This window comes from Leuciscus leuciscus (assembly GCF_965113295.1).
Source record: "Leuciscus leuciscus genome assembly, chromosome: 4".
In the NCBI taxonomy this organism is placed as follows: domain Eukaryota; kingdom Metazoa; phylum Chordata; class Actinopteri; order Cypriniformes; family Leuciscidae; genus Leuciscus; species Leuciscus leuciscus.
In genome coordinates, this window is record NC_138728.1 from 54,488,192 (window position 1) to 54,502,438 (window position 14,247).

Genomic DNA, 14,247 nt, shown 5'->3' on the forward strand with positions numbered 1-14,247 from the left:
AGCTGAGCCATATCGCATTAATTATCGCTGGCGATACGTCCGTGATATTAATGCGATATGGCTCAGCTTGTCAGTTAACTACGGCTCTTTGTAGTAAATGCCGCTCCATCTGAAAGCAGGTGATGGCGATTTACTACTAATCAAGGAACCGGCTTTACTGGCGAGATGCGCATAACAATCTCATGCGATTTATCGTGCAGCCCTAATGGACTCATAAAAGGCACGACCGCACACGAGAAAAATAAATATATAAAGAGAGCGCGGATGGCACACTAACAGGCTAGCGAAGTGCTAGCAATAATGATTTAGATTGAAGTTAGCGATGTCAGGTTAATGTGTGATGTTGAGTAAGTTATATTTAGCAGTATAAACAACAAGGAATGATAGTAAATAATTATTCAAAACAGAAAGAAATACGAAGCTTTCAGATGCAAACCAACACAACAGCAGCAGAAGCAACGAGGCAGCAGGAGCAATCGATCAGCGAACCCAATCACAGCTTCATTTCATAACCTAAATAACATACGAGTGCTTATGTCCAAATGTTAGGAGTGAAACTACTTCAGATCTTTTTCTTTTTGTCCTGCAGCTGTGAATCTGTGTGAATCAGTGAAAGACGATGGCGTCTGTTGAAGATCTGCTTCTGAACTCACTGATGGACCTGAAAGAAGATGAACAGAAGAAGTTTCACTGGCACTTACAGAAGGATCATGAGTGTATAAAAAAGTCTGAAATGGAGAAAGCAGATATCTTAGACACAGTGGATAAGATGGTAGCATGTTTTGGGCCAGAAGAAGCTGTGAAGATCACAGTGAAGATCCTGAGGAAGATGAACCAGAATAATCTGGCTGAGCAGCTGGAGAACAAACACAAGCAAGGTAAGGTTTAATTCACTGTGACTGTAATGTAGGTGACAGGCAACATGAAGACATCTGTCGCTGTTGGAGCTCATTCAAAAGAGATATGTGTACTTCCTGTACATGGAAACAAGAAAGTATAAAAGCAAGCAACAATTACAGGGCCAAGAACAGCAACAGATGTTATACAAGTACATTTAATAGAACAGTGTCTGATTTTACAAAATGGTTAAATGGTTTACAATGGTCTAAAAACCTTAATTAAAACTTCTGCAAGCAACTAGTACATTGCCGTAAAATTGCGGGTGTGTATTTGCTGCCTTTTACCGCTAAGAGGCGCTACAATCACAGACTTTGAAAAGTGTCCGTTTATTCTCTCTATTGCCTAATCAGCCACGGCTTGTTGAGAACTAGTAGCAGAACTGGTAGTTAAACGAATTCATAATCCCCAATACTGAAATTACAGTACTAATTTAGAATGAAACAAATGTAGGCTTCTATTATTGCAGCAAATTTAAGCAAAGTAGGCTAAACATTAACATTGTGTGCCCAGATTTTCTATAGCTAGAAAGGCTATGCATGTCAAGTTTATGCGTCTTATACTTAGTGTTATTTTAATTTGTTAGTAGGCCTAGATTTATGAACTGGAACATTACAGTGAAATAAATTAAAATAAATTATCGTACAATTAAAACATTGTCAGAACTTGCTAACCGATGTTAGTCGGCAGCATTTGTGTTTTAGGATTAATGAAGAATTAAATAGACTTATAGTAGGTTGTTATGATTGTTATTATTTTCTTTAATAAATAATGAAAACATTTCAACATAAACATTGCAATAGAAAAATGTCACATCAGTGAGGCTTTGCGTAGCCTCAGCATAAAGCGTTTAACTCAACGCTTTAAACGTGTCTCTCGGTGCTTCAAACGAACTGACTTGATAAAACTGTATATTTCGCTGCGTGTCATCCACACCAATTACACCAAAAATAACTGTAACAAATTATATAGCCTTTGTTGCTTCAAAGAAAAAGAATGCCTTTTTTAATTCACTTTACAATAAAACATGGTTGATCGTGAATTAAAGAGCTCTGCATCTGCTGCTCACTCGCATTCATCTCTAGTTGGCATGAGCGCGTTTCGTCAACAGTTCATGTTAGTAGTTATTATGATGTTATTCAGCTTGTGTCAAAATTATTCAACTTCCGACGGGTCATGGAATTTCTGGAATGTCATGGAATTTTAAAAGGTCTATTCCAGACATTGAAAGTCAGGGAATTTTATATATTTTTTGTCCAAGTCATGGAATATCAGGGAATTTAGTTTGTTGCTTTAAAGGTGCCATGTGTAAAAATTGAGGTAAAAATATCCAAAAAATGAGCTACACGCATCAAAAGAATGAGAAGAAATAAGGGCGATGATGTCATTAAAAAAATGACAAGTTATAGTGCTGCAGAGATATCAACCTGAATTAGCATTAGCATTACTAGCCACGGCCCGACAGGTGTTGTAATACCAGTTTCGGCCATGGGAGGCGGTATGCGAGCAACATAACCACCACCAGCCCAACTGCAATACACGAATAACTCGCACGGCTTGTGGACGTACTTGAACCTGATGTCAATCGTGTGGAAAATACAGCCCACTACTACATTTCAGTTCAGGGAAGAGAGCGGAAGAATGGCTGAAGCCCTTGGCAAGAGACCCTTACCACCACCACACCCACCCGCTGCAGGGATAAAACGCGCTCGGAATCGCAAATAAAATCTGATAAAAAAAGGAACAGAACCAGAGTAAACATTGGCACTGCTTTCCATCGCTGGAGACAACTAATAGACATGAAAGAAATGAGGTTCGACTCCAAACTTGCAACATTTCTGTTTATTATAACAACCTATATTATGTTTATTAAATGGCTTTCCTGAGGTAAATCTGACATAATTGTTCTCCAGCTGTGTTATTGACCTCTTCACGCTGATAAAAAACACTGATTGGTAGATATTATGTATGAGGAATACATTTCGGTAAGTTGTAGCCTACTGTATCTTTCAACAGTGTTCGTGTTTTTTACTATTAGCTAGTAGAGATGATCGGTTCACGTGCGCTAGGGATCTGTCACGTAACATTTACAAGCGCCAAAACGGTATTCATTGTTTGAATTGCGTAATAAAATTGACAGAATCTGAGAGCTGAGATTTTTTTTATATCATAACTAACCTGCTCTGTCTAGTCTGTCGGTATCCGTGTCCTCTTTGCTTCGCGATTTTTCTGTGCGTGAGAAAATTGATGTGTGTCGTGAGAGCGTGTGAAAAGTGTCAATTGCGTGTGTCTCACGGTGAATGCGTGATAGTTGGCAGCTCTGGTTACGTTGGTCAACATCAGCGAATGCTGTCTGTCAAATTAATGTAATTCAAACTAACGATAAAAATGTAATATGAACAAAACGAATATGAACATATTCACTGGTAAAGGTGAAGGGGAGTAGCTTGAAGATGTCATATTCATAGAGTAGACACACTTTCTGGAGGTATACTGCCCCCATCTGGTATGGAATGTGGAGTATGAATTGATTTTTTTTCTCACATGGCACCTTTAAATTTTTGTTTCCATTTATCAAAATGTAATTTTTCTATACAGATTTTTTTATCGCACTGTTTCACACATCTTTCTACGGAGCCCCTGAGGGGACCTTTGCAAAAAAATAATAATACGGACTTTCACGTGCGCACGAGAAACTTTTGCGTGCTCACGAGAAAGTTTTGCGTGCGCATGCGTTACAATTTCCGGTTTGGTTATAGTGTCATTACTACAAATGTGGGAAAAGGGATGAGATGAGAGTGTGCTTGGAGCATGCCTCCAGAGATTTGTCTTATTATAGGGAGGTTGTTTGTGGACTGTGCTTTACTGTTAGAAAAAATGCATGAATATCACATAGATGAATATCAGGTCCCACATCATGGATTACATAATCAGAGAGTAGCCTATTTCTTTTCCAAGCAATCTTCAGATGTATTTCTCATGTATGTGAGGCATACACAGAGTTTCGGTTAATTTATGATGAGATGCGCTCCAGATCACGTTCAATGCAAGTGACCGCGGCGCCCCTCCATGATTATATTGTCTGCTATATATTTACTTTTCATTTATTAAATACAGGCAATTGGTTGATGACATTTTTTTTTAAATTAAGATACAATTTATACAAACGAAATTCACTTTAAAGAAAGGCTTTCTACAAAACAAAACAGCTCGGTGATCCACAAAACAGCAGCCTGTTTTGCCGTTCATTATAGGTCATGGAAATTCATCTTTTTAGTCAGTGAAAGTAAGGGAAAAGTCAGGGAATTTGACATTTGGTTTAGAGTGGGAACCCTGTGTCTTGCATACTACTGTATGCCCAGCCCTAATGGGCTTATAAGACACCAATACCACCAACAAAAAAACAGTTGTCAGACAGTAGGCACAACATAGATAAACTTATTTAAATAAACAAGTCTGCCGCCGCATCCAGGCTTTACAAACAAAAGTAGCCAATTTAAACACATTAAAATTAAACAACCATTTCATCTTGTCGTCATCACTATACCAGAACATTTCAGGCTTTTTAAGGGTGCATGATTGGCAATAATGTAGCGTGTACACAATACACACACACTTTGCTTATCTCATCTACACACAGACGCAGCAGTTTTCATTTTTGCAAACCATACATTATTACAAGGAAAAATATTCCACACGAGGGAAATCATTGTTGTGTCCATGAAGATATGAAAAATAGGCATAAATCTAGCTTACACATTTACCCAAATTATCATACGCCTGTTTAAGCGAAGCTAATTTGGGTGTGTTTCTCCATCCCCAATGTCACTTCTCTGTGTTTTACGGCCCTGACGAGAACGTCGGTCTCCTCGGCTGTGAACCGCTCCTGGCGCGCGTCTGGCAAATCCGCCGTTATAATAGCAATCCGCCATGGAACAAGCGCGCCTGCTCTTAAAGGGAGTGTGAGATGACGCTCTGATTGGTTTATTTAACGTTACGCCCCAAACCACACCTATGAATAATGAAGCTACTTCAGACCAACACATTTTAGATTTGCGTCGGGCGCAAGAATAATTTATTCCGCCAGTATAATAGCCTAAAAGTCTTCTAGAAGATCAATAGAAAATACAATTTTGATAAAACTTTAAAGATTTGATTTAAACAGTCTTTTAATTTAAAAATATCTAATTTAAACTTTTAAGATTATGCTTTTAAATGAACTTAGTGTGAACAAACCTCTGGAGCGCAGACTAGCTTTACTGTGACATTATCCCCAGAGGCTCATCTGGTCTGTAACGTCTTCGTCTCTGTGAGCGTCTGAAGCTTCAGTTCACACTGTGGTTTATCACTGGAGGATCTGGGGGTGTCTTGTTTATGACAACTTACACTATTTGGATTATTTTTATTTTTTTATCATTGCATAAAGAACTACTTCTTCAGCGCTCTGAAAATGTAAGGTGTTTTTATATTTATATGTATTTATTTATTTTTAACCAACTTATTTTTATAACTAAAACTGTTTAAATCAGTTTTTGTAACATTTGTTATTATTCAGTGAGTTATATACTTTATTTATAATCATTTAATTTAAAATAGAGAAGTTCCTTTTATAGAACCCGTGTGTGTGTGTGTGTGTGTGTGTGTGTGTGTGTGTGTGTGTTGCGAGAGAGAGAGAGAGAGAGAGAGAGAGAGAGAGAGAGAGAGAGAGAGAGAGAATTCACTCCATTTGCAAATTTGCTTTGTTTTGCAAATATATTGAAGCAGTTTACAACCGCAGGGCATCCAAAGAATACAGAGTGTGTGTCATTAGAAAACTGATGTGGGGAGCGCAGTGTTTCCCCATGGGAGTGTGTTCTGTGCGGTGATCTCACACCTGTGTCTCTGTCTCTCTCTATCTCTCTAAGAAACTCTCAGGAGATTTTCAGCTTTAAACTTACTGCATTTTGTAAACCACATCCCTGAACACATTTCCAATGCTAAGCTCTTTATCTCGCTGAACATGCAAGCTGTTTTATTTATTCATAATAGCCATAAATAACTGTTTAAATTGTTTCACTAAACCTAGCAAGATATTTATTTTTATATTGAGTGATATATTAATTTCATTTATACACTTTTAAAAGAATAGATTGTTTTTCAACTTTAGTTAGTGTGAAGTCTTATGAAATGTGTGTGTGTGTGTGTGTGTGTGTGTGTGTGTGTGTGTGTGTGTGTGTGTGTGTGTGTGTGTGTGTGTGTGTGTGTGTGTGTGTGTGTGTGTGTGTGTGTGTGTGTGTGTGTGTGTGTGACTTCAGTCACCCTCTTTTACATGAAGCCTTCCACTCCTCACATTCACTCTCTCCTCTTCTCATTTTCATCTCTTCTTGTCTCATATATTTTCTTCTCATTTAGTCTTTTCTAATTGAATCCTTTCTTGTTTCATTTCTTCTGATTTTGTCTTGTTTGTTAGCTTATCTTTTATTTTCCCTCATTTGTCTCGCTTCTTCTCTTCCTTCTCTTCTTACTCATGTAGTCTCTTCATTTTTTTTTATTTTTTCAGCAGCCCTTTATTTTACAGTTTCCTTGTTACACATTACATGTAGTTACTATAGCAATAACTATAGATTATGCATAATTACAATAATTACTGTGTGTGTGTGTGTGTGTGTGTGTGTGTGTGTGTGTGTGTGTGTGTGTGTGTGTGATTCAATAGTCTAAATCTTCTAAATTGATCAAACGGACATATTAGCCCCTAGAGCATACCGTGAGACATAAATCAACAGAGGTATCCCAATTATCCACCGGTCATAAAAAGGGCATAAATGGTCCCAGAGGAGCCCAGGGTCAAAGGTGCAAGGTCGTAGGTGGGCACGACGTGTTTGAGCCGTGTGGGGGGACATAAATCAACAGAGGTATCCCAATTATCCACCGGTCATAAAAGGGCATAAATGGTCCCAGAGGATCCCAGGGTCAAAGGTGCAAGGTCGTAGGTGGGCACGACGTGTTTGGGCCGTGTGGGGGGACATAAATCATTTTTGACACATGCTATATTATAATCACTACTAGCAGTGTTGATGTGTACTCACTGGAAACACCATCACAGGCCCAGTGATCATCAACTACAGCTTACACACTGCAGGACATGGTAATATAGTAGATATATATAATAATGACTATAATACTATTCATATAATGAAAATATAATATAACAAATTGACACTAAAATACATTAAAAAGACACAATAGCTGTGCTTTCTGAGACAGACTGCTTATGAACAATCATGTATGAAATAATGTTCAGTAGTTGTGAATCCTATTCTTAAGGAAGTTTAGTGTGTCGCCATATTGTTCAGCAATGCTTTAAGGTACTTGTCACTTTATTCTTCTGTGTAATTCTGTCTATTGTCTCTTTCCTTTGTATAAATTTACTCATTTTCTCTTTCCTCACAGAGCCACAAAACACCTTAGTGACGGAGACACCAGAGAAACAGTTAGAAGGTGCAACCATCATTTCTTCTTATAGACGTCTTAAACGATTTAGACATGTTGGATGTGTTTTGAATTCAGAGAAATGTCATGTAGCTTTTCAGTTACAAAACAATTTTTGATAAAGTTGTGGGGCACATCTGCATGTGAATGATTGTTTGTGTGTGTCTGTACTGTGTGTGTGTGTCTGTACTGTGTGTGTGTGTGTGTGTGTGTGTGTGTGTGTGTGTGTGTGTTATTAAATGTTAGTACATGGTAAAGGCGCCTAATAAAAAGTGTGGCCTAAAAATAATTTTAATTTAATTTGCTTACATTATTTTTAATACAGAGAATTTGCAGAAGTTTTTGGAAAACCACAAAGCCAACATGCAGAAGAAAGCAGAATGTATATTTGAGGGCAAAAAGGAAAATGAAGCAGATCTCAAAGCTGTTTACACAGAACTGTTCATCACAGAGGGAGATATGGCAGATGTCAATCAGGAACATGAGGTTCTGAAGATGGATGATGCTTTCAAGAACAAACGAACACAGGACAAACCCATCAAATGCAATGATATATTTACTGAATTGAAGAAAAATGAGAAGATTGTGCTGACAAAGGGCATCGCTGGCGTTGGGAAAACTGTCTCTGTGCACAAGTTCATCCTGGACTGGGCAGAAGGAAAAGCCAATCAGAATATAGACTGTATGTTCCTGCTTCAGTTCAGAGAGATTAACTTGATGGAAAATGAAGAGTTTAGTCTCCATGAGCTTCTGCTGGAGTTTTATCCTGAACTGGAGGACCTGAAGGACCTGGAGAAATCAAAGTTATATAAGGAACGCAAGCTAGCATTTATATTTGATGGACTTGACGAGAGTCAGTTGCCTTTGGATTTTAAAAATAGATCATTAAACAATGTTAAGAAAGAATCATCTGTAGACGTGCTGTTTACAAGTCTGGTCAAAGGGACTCTGCTTCCGTCAGCTCTCGTCTGGGTGACCTCACGACCAGCAGCAGCCAATCAGATCCCTCCTCAGCATGTGGGTTTGTTCACAGAGGTGCGAGGATTCACTGACCAGCAGAAGGAGGAATACTTCAGAAAGAGAATCACAGATGAGACTGCGGCCTCCAGAATCATCTCACACATTAAGACATCTCGTAGTCTCTACATCATGTGCCACATTCCCGTGTTCTGCTGGATCACGGCCACAGTCCTTCAGGATATCCTCATCAAGAACAATGCAGAGAACATCAGCACAACACTCACTGAAATGTACATTCACTTCCTGCTGATACAGATGAACATGAAGAGCCAGAAGTACGATGAAAAAGAAGAGAGAGATTGTGAAACACTCTTACAATCAAATAGAGAAATGATATTAAAGTTGGCCAAGCTAGCGTTTGAACAGCTGAAGAAGGAAAGCGTTGTGTTCTATGAGAAAGATCTGAAATCATGTGGTATTGATGTGAGTAAAAAGACAGAGTTCACAGGAATGATCGCTGAGATCTTTAAGAAGAAAGTCGGACTTCGTGAGTCAAAGATCTTCTGCTTTGTGCATCTGAGTGTTCAAGAGTTTCTTGCTGCAGTGCATGTGTTCCTCTGTTACCTGAACAAGAACATGCAGGAGCTTCAGTTTTTCTTTGATGAGCCCAAACGAGATATCACATTACATGAGCTACTGCAGAAGGCTGTTGGTAAAGCCATGGAGAGTAAGAGAGGACATCTGAACCTCTTCCTGCGGTTTCTGATGGGCATTTCACTGGAATCCAGTCAGGAACTGCTCAAAGGCCTGCTCACAGACACTGAAGACACCACAGACACTGAAGACACCACAGACACTGAAGACACCACAGACACTGAAGACACCACAGAGAGCATCAGACAAACAACTGAATACATTAAACAAAGACTACAGCGGAACATCTCAGATGAAGCTTCAGTCAACCTGTTTTACTGCTTACTTGAGCTCAAAGATAATTCACTATGAGGAAATCCAGAGATACCTCGGTCCAGATGATCATCCAGGAAGGGAACTCTCCTCTTCGATGTGCACAGTGCTGGCCCACACACTGCTGACGTCAGAGAAGGTGCTGGACGAGCTCAACCCAAAGAGGTTCACTTCATCACAAGCAGGCTACAAGAGTCTCGTTCCAGCTGTGAGATGCTGCAGAAAAGCCCTGTGAGTATTTACACAATTTCACAACAATTAAAAGTTAACATACAGTTGGAAATATCTTGTTGTTCACACTGTCAACTCCACATACTCAGGTTTTACGTTCACATTCGCTGATTCACTGTGTTCAAAAGTGTGTATGAAAAGGTGTCTCATAACTATGGCTTGCAGACTCTTTCCCCTGTGTGAACTGTAGTATGAATGAACCAGGTGTGTTTCCTCTAAACAGACGAGGTAGACAGTGCCCCCTAAATAAATATCATGAAAAAATAATCAACAGCAAAAAAATCATTCCCATAATTTATAAACGCAACATTTACTTTCTAAATCTTAGCCTCTTGTTTAGTGTTCAAACACATTATCATCTTCCCTCTTTTTCATATGAATAAAGGTCAAAATGACATTTAAATTACTGTGAATTTTTTTTGTTTGGCTGTTATGTGTTATATATTGTTTACATTGAGAAATTGTAAAGGTTCAGGAGGCCTATGTGAGATATAGCTGGTGGTTAAAATTTAAAATACAACAAATGTCATGACCAAATTATACTCAAAATAATCAAGCAATGCGTTAAAACCATGTCACTGGGACATTTTAAAATGCTCTACGTGGCATTATGTACTAATTAAAACAACAACCAGGGAAAACTATTATCTTGCACATTTTCTTGTGATCAACACCAGCTACTCCTAAGACGACGACACCGTATTTTTATGCTGTTTTCTTCCGCATGGAAAGCTGTTATAAAGAAAATGCTTAATGTGTCTGCATCTGCATGTCTGTAAATAGTATAATTTATTAACAAGGTGTATGTTAAATCTTTAAAATCTTTAAATTTAAATTAATTACATTGTAATTAATTAAGCCACGTTAAGCATAGTCTTTAACTAGCCGAACAGAGGGCCCGTCACGCCTCTCTTCATCAGTTTGCACTGGCTATCAACAGCTGCTCACATTAAATTCAAGACACTGATGTTTGCCTACAGAACAACCCCTGGCTCTGCACCCCTATACCTAAACTCAATACTTCAGACTTATGCGCCCTCCAGAAGCTTTCACAGACCTTTACCTGGACTGTTCCAAGCTGGTGGAATGACCTGCCCAACTCAAGCTGAATCTGGAGTCATTTTCAAGAAAAGATGTATCTTGTTCATCAACACTTGACCCATTAATACTAGCACTTAATTACTTTATTCTATGCTTTTCTATTCTATTGTTTCTCTTAAAAAAAAAAAAAAAAAAAAACACTTGCACTTTGCTAGACTAACTGGGACACAGCACTTACAAACTGTTGCTCTCTTGTTGGTTCGATTGCTTTTATTGTTCTCATTTAGAAGATGCTCTGGATAAATGCGTCTGCTAAATGATTAAATGTTAATGTTAATGTGAAACTTGCTCGCCTTAACCAATGACAAGACACATGGCAGGATCACATGACAAACAGGGAATCACATGACAAGACACAGAAACATGACAATGACAAAACGTGACACTTTCTCAAGTCCTCTGATCATTTTCTTACCAAGGGTCACTTTGTGGCTCTAATTGACTGTTTTTAAGGGAATAGTCAGAGGAAAATCCTCTGAGGAATCTCAGAATTTGTTGGATCATCCTCAGACATGAAATATAACTTCTTTAGACTGGCTTTGGGCAAATTGTATTTCTAGGTGACGCTGGTGTATTTATCATTGTTTTATTTTATAAGAAAAGGTTTTTATCCATTTTATCATACTTCAGCTATTGTAATCTTTTTTAAAACACAAAATTCCATTGGTTCACTCCAAGCAGAATCAGGAACGTTTCTGTTCTTGCGTTCCTTCAGTATTATTTTTTTTTAAACTTTTTTAAATGTAGCCTAGTTTATAATAATAATATTAATAATATTTAGGCTATAATATAATATCTCTCTTTTCTTATGTAACACCATGTCAGCTCCTATGGATATATAGCCTATTCAGGTTTATTTATTTAAAATAAAACCAGACTTAATAAGATGCAAAATAAATTAATTTAAAGTGAAAAAAGCCAACATTTCTCATTGGGCTATAAACTTTGTACTTCACTGGCATTATTGACGTAAAATATAATCTTTCCCATATAACAGCAGTGAGGCGGTGGTCATTCTAAACGTCAGAAATACAGACTATTCAAATTGAGCAGTGTAACGTCTTATATGTTTGGTTGACTGTATTTTATTTTAATAATGAACACGCTGCGATATCAAGGTAGCAATTCAAGAACTTTTGCTGTGTGCATGTGAGGCGGCGGCGCGACCACTATTTATTTTTCCTTCTAAGAGAGTAAACTCTTACTCTGTAATTTATGGTCTTGCATATGATATGGTCATACATACATAACTTTGTCTCTGTTTCCTTCGGAGCGTGACACACTGAACTGAAACTCAGCACGTTTTCTTTTGTTTTTTAATCTGTAATATTTAAGATAATGAGGCCTATATTTCAGCTTTTTTTTGAAGAAGAAGAAGAATCTGTCTAATATTTATTTTCCCAGCAAAACTAAATAAATAGAAATAAAAAGGTTTTAGTTTAACTCAATGAACACAAAAATATGATAAAATGGTCATGTCAATAAAGCTTTTATTTTATTGTTATCAAATTATATCAGACATCTCAAGTCTCCCGGGAGTTCCGGGAGTCTCCCGCATATTGATAGCGGCTCCCTGATGCCCGCAAATCAGTTAAAATCTCCCAGAAGCAAGAGTGCACAAGGTTAGCACGGCAGAGAGAGGGAGCGAGAGACCTTGCATGTGTGTGCTAGAGTGCGTGTGTGCCTCGGGATTTTATCTCTACTGTCGAACCGAATTAGTCAGCCCCTAATGATTATGGGCCGAATTGGCGGAATGGCTTCTCCGTATGACGCAGCACAACCCGGTCCTTTTTCATTCTGTTTCAAGCCGTGAATATTTGGATCACCTCTCAACAGATTTAAATGTAAATGTAACAGATGAAAAACTAAGATATTATAACAAATATAGTATTTGATATCATTTGATATTGTAATAATGATTATTAATGTTGATTAATAGATAGCCTACATAAACAATATTGTGTTTGGAGAAACTGCACGTCATATTCTATGGTTGACAGCCTACTGTATAGGCCTATTTTAATGTGATTTTCCCACAGTGACAACAGTATTTGCAGTTAGTTTATCAGACACTGATAATTATGTTAATTCTATTTTTAAAATGCAACATACTGTAATAATCTATAAGCATAATTAACAATCGGTCAAAGACGAATAATTGCAAATTGCAATTTGGTCTGGCCTGTAGATACAGTAGGCTATGTTGTTCCATGCGCCATCTGGTGGATATTCTGTGAATACATTTATTTAAATTAAAAAAAATGTGCTGACAGGATTCAGCAGCATTGGCATGAATGATATTGTGGGAAAAAAGTGTGCATTATTAATGGCCACATCTGTAAGTGACGTGTTTTGAGGACACTCGCAGAGACAGGAATTTTGACATATTTTTGCCTGTGTCCATTCAAGCACAAATAGACGTGAATTCATGTATTTCCAGTGCTGGGCTTAGACTTCTGGGGGTCCTAAGCAAAACCTTGTCAGAGGGCCCTGTCAGTGCATCCTTAAAAACAATAAAACCTCTTAATCTGTTCGTTCAGTTTCATTCAGTATGCAGGGCTTGGCATTAACTTTTTTGCTCACCAGCCACTGTGGCTAGTGCTTTTCCAAAGTTATGTCTTTATGTGTGTAAACTTTGGGTATTCATCCAGAGCAAATGAAACGAGTGAGTGAAGGGAGGCGGGTTTGTGTGTCAACTTACTGTCGAAGAGATTAGAGAGCGAGACGGCGCAGCTGGTCTTGTGTATCCTGCGGAAGAGTTTCAGATATTTCAGTATCGATGCGTATCGAAAAATCTATATTTTTGACAACCCTAGATTGCATTTAGTTTTTTTTTTTAGATGCCTCTTTAAAAGACTACAATTGAAAAATGTAGGCTATAATATATAAGATTCAACCCCCCCAAAGAAGCAAGTCCGAGTGACTGCTGACATCCACGTTATGTGTATGACAGTCACGTTACATGATTTGACTGATTTGGATGTTACGTAGGAAGGGCGACAGCGCACTGCTTCAAAGGAAATGGTGTTTTCATAATCGAAGTTCGAAGACAAAATCAAAGATGAAAATTCTATTAATAGTGGAGCCCTAGTGTTACGTCCCAGGGTCTTTAATATAATCTGTTGTGAGAAAATGCTTGTGTTGTGCTCTGTTTCTCTCCCTCACTCTCTCTCACTCAGGCATGCTCACAACGAGTTGCAGCTGATTGTAATTAACCTGAGTCAAGTCAAGTCAAGTCATCTTCATTTATATAGCGCTTTTAACAATGTAGATAGCTTCAAAGCAGCTTTACAGAGATAAGCGTATAATTTAAGGTAACAGAGATTGTTTTGGCTTTATAGCAGAGTTAAGTTATTTCCATCTAAAGTTAGTTTTGATTGATTTGCTTCCGTCGCAACGATCATTTGTTATTAAATTAGGGGCCGCTAAGACGACACCATTCCCTCTACACAGACTTTAAACGCGAGCCTGTGAGAAACGCTGATGGCGTTCAGATGCGCATTTAGGATGGGTTCTATAGTTATGTGCGTTTGAATATACGCAGGTTTGGAATTCCCTACAAGCCAAGCCTAAACAAAGTACTTGTCTTTCCTTATAAATTTTGATAAAGATTTTTTTTTTATT

At 38.0% G+C, this 14,247-nt stretch overlaps 1 pseudogene across 1 annotated transcript in view; it reads left to right on the forward strand.

Moving 5' to 3' along the window:
- Positions 1-14,247, forward strand: part of LOC309497118 (NACHT, LRR and PYD domains-containing protein 3-like) — a 125,776-nt pseudogene that overhangs the window by 17,377 nt on the left and 94,152 nt on the right. The window contains exons 2-4 of the transcript XR_014211789.1: positions 590-878; positions 7,327-7,374; positions 7,691-9,522. The product of XR_014211789.1 is annotated as an NACHT, LRR and PYD domains-containing protein 3-like (transcript). The remainder of the gene's footprint in view (positions 1-589; positions 879-7,326; positions 7,375-7,690; positions 9,523-14,247) is intronic.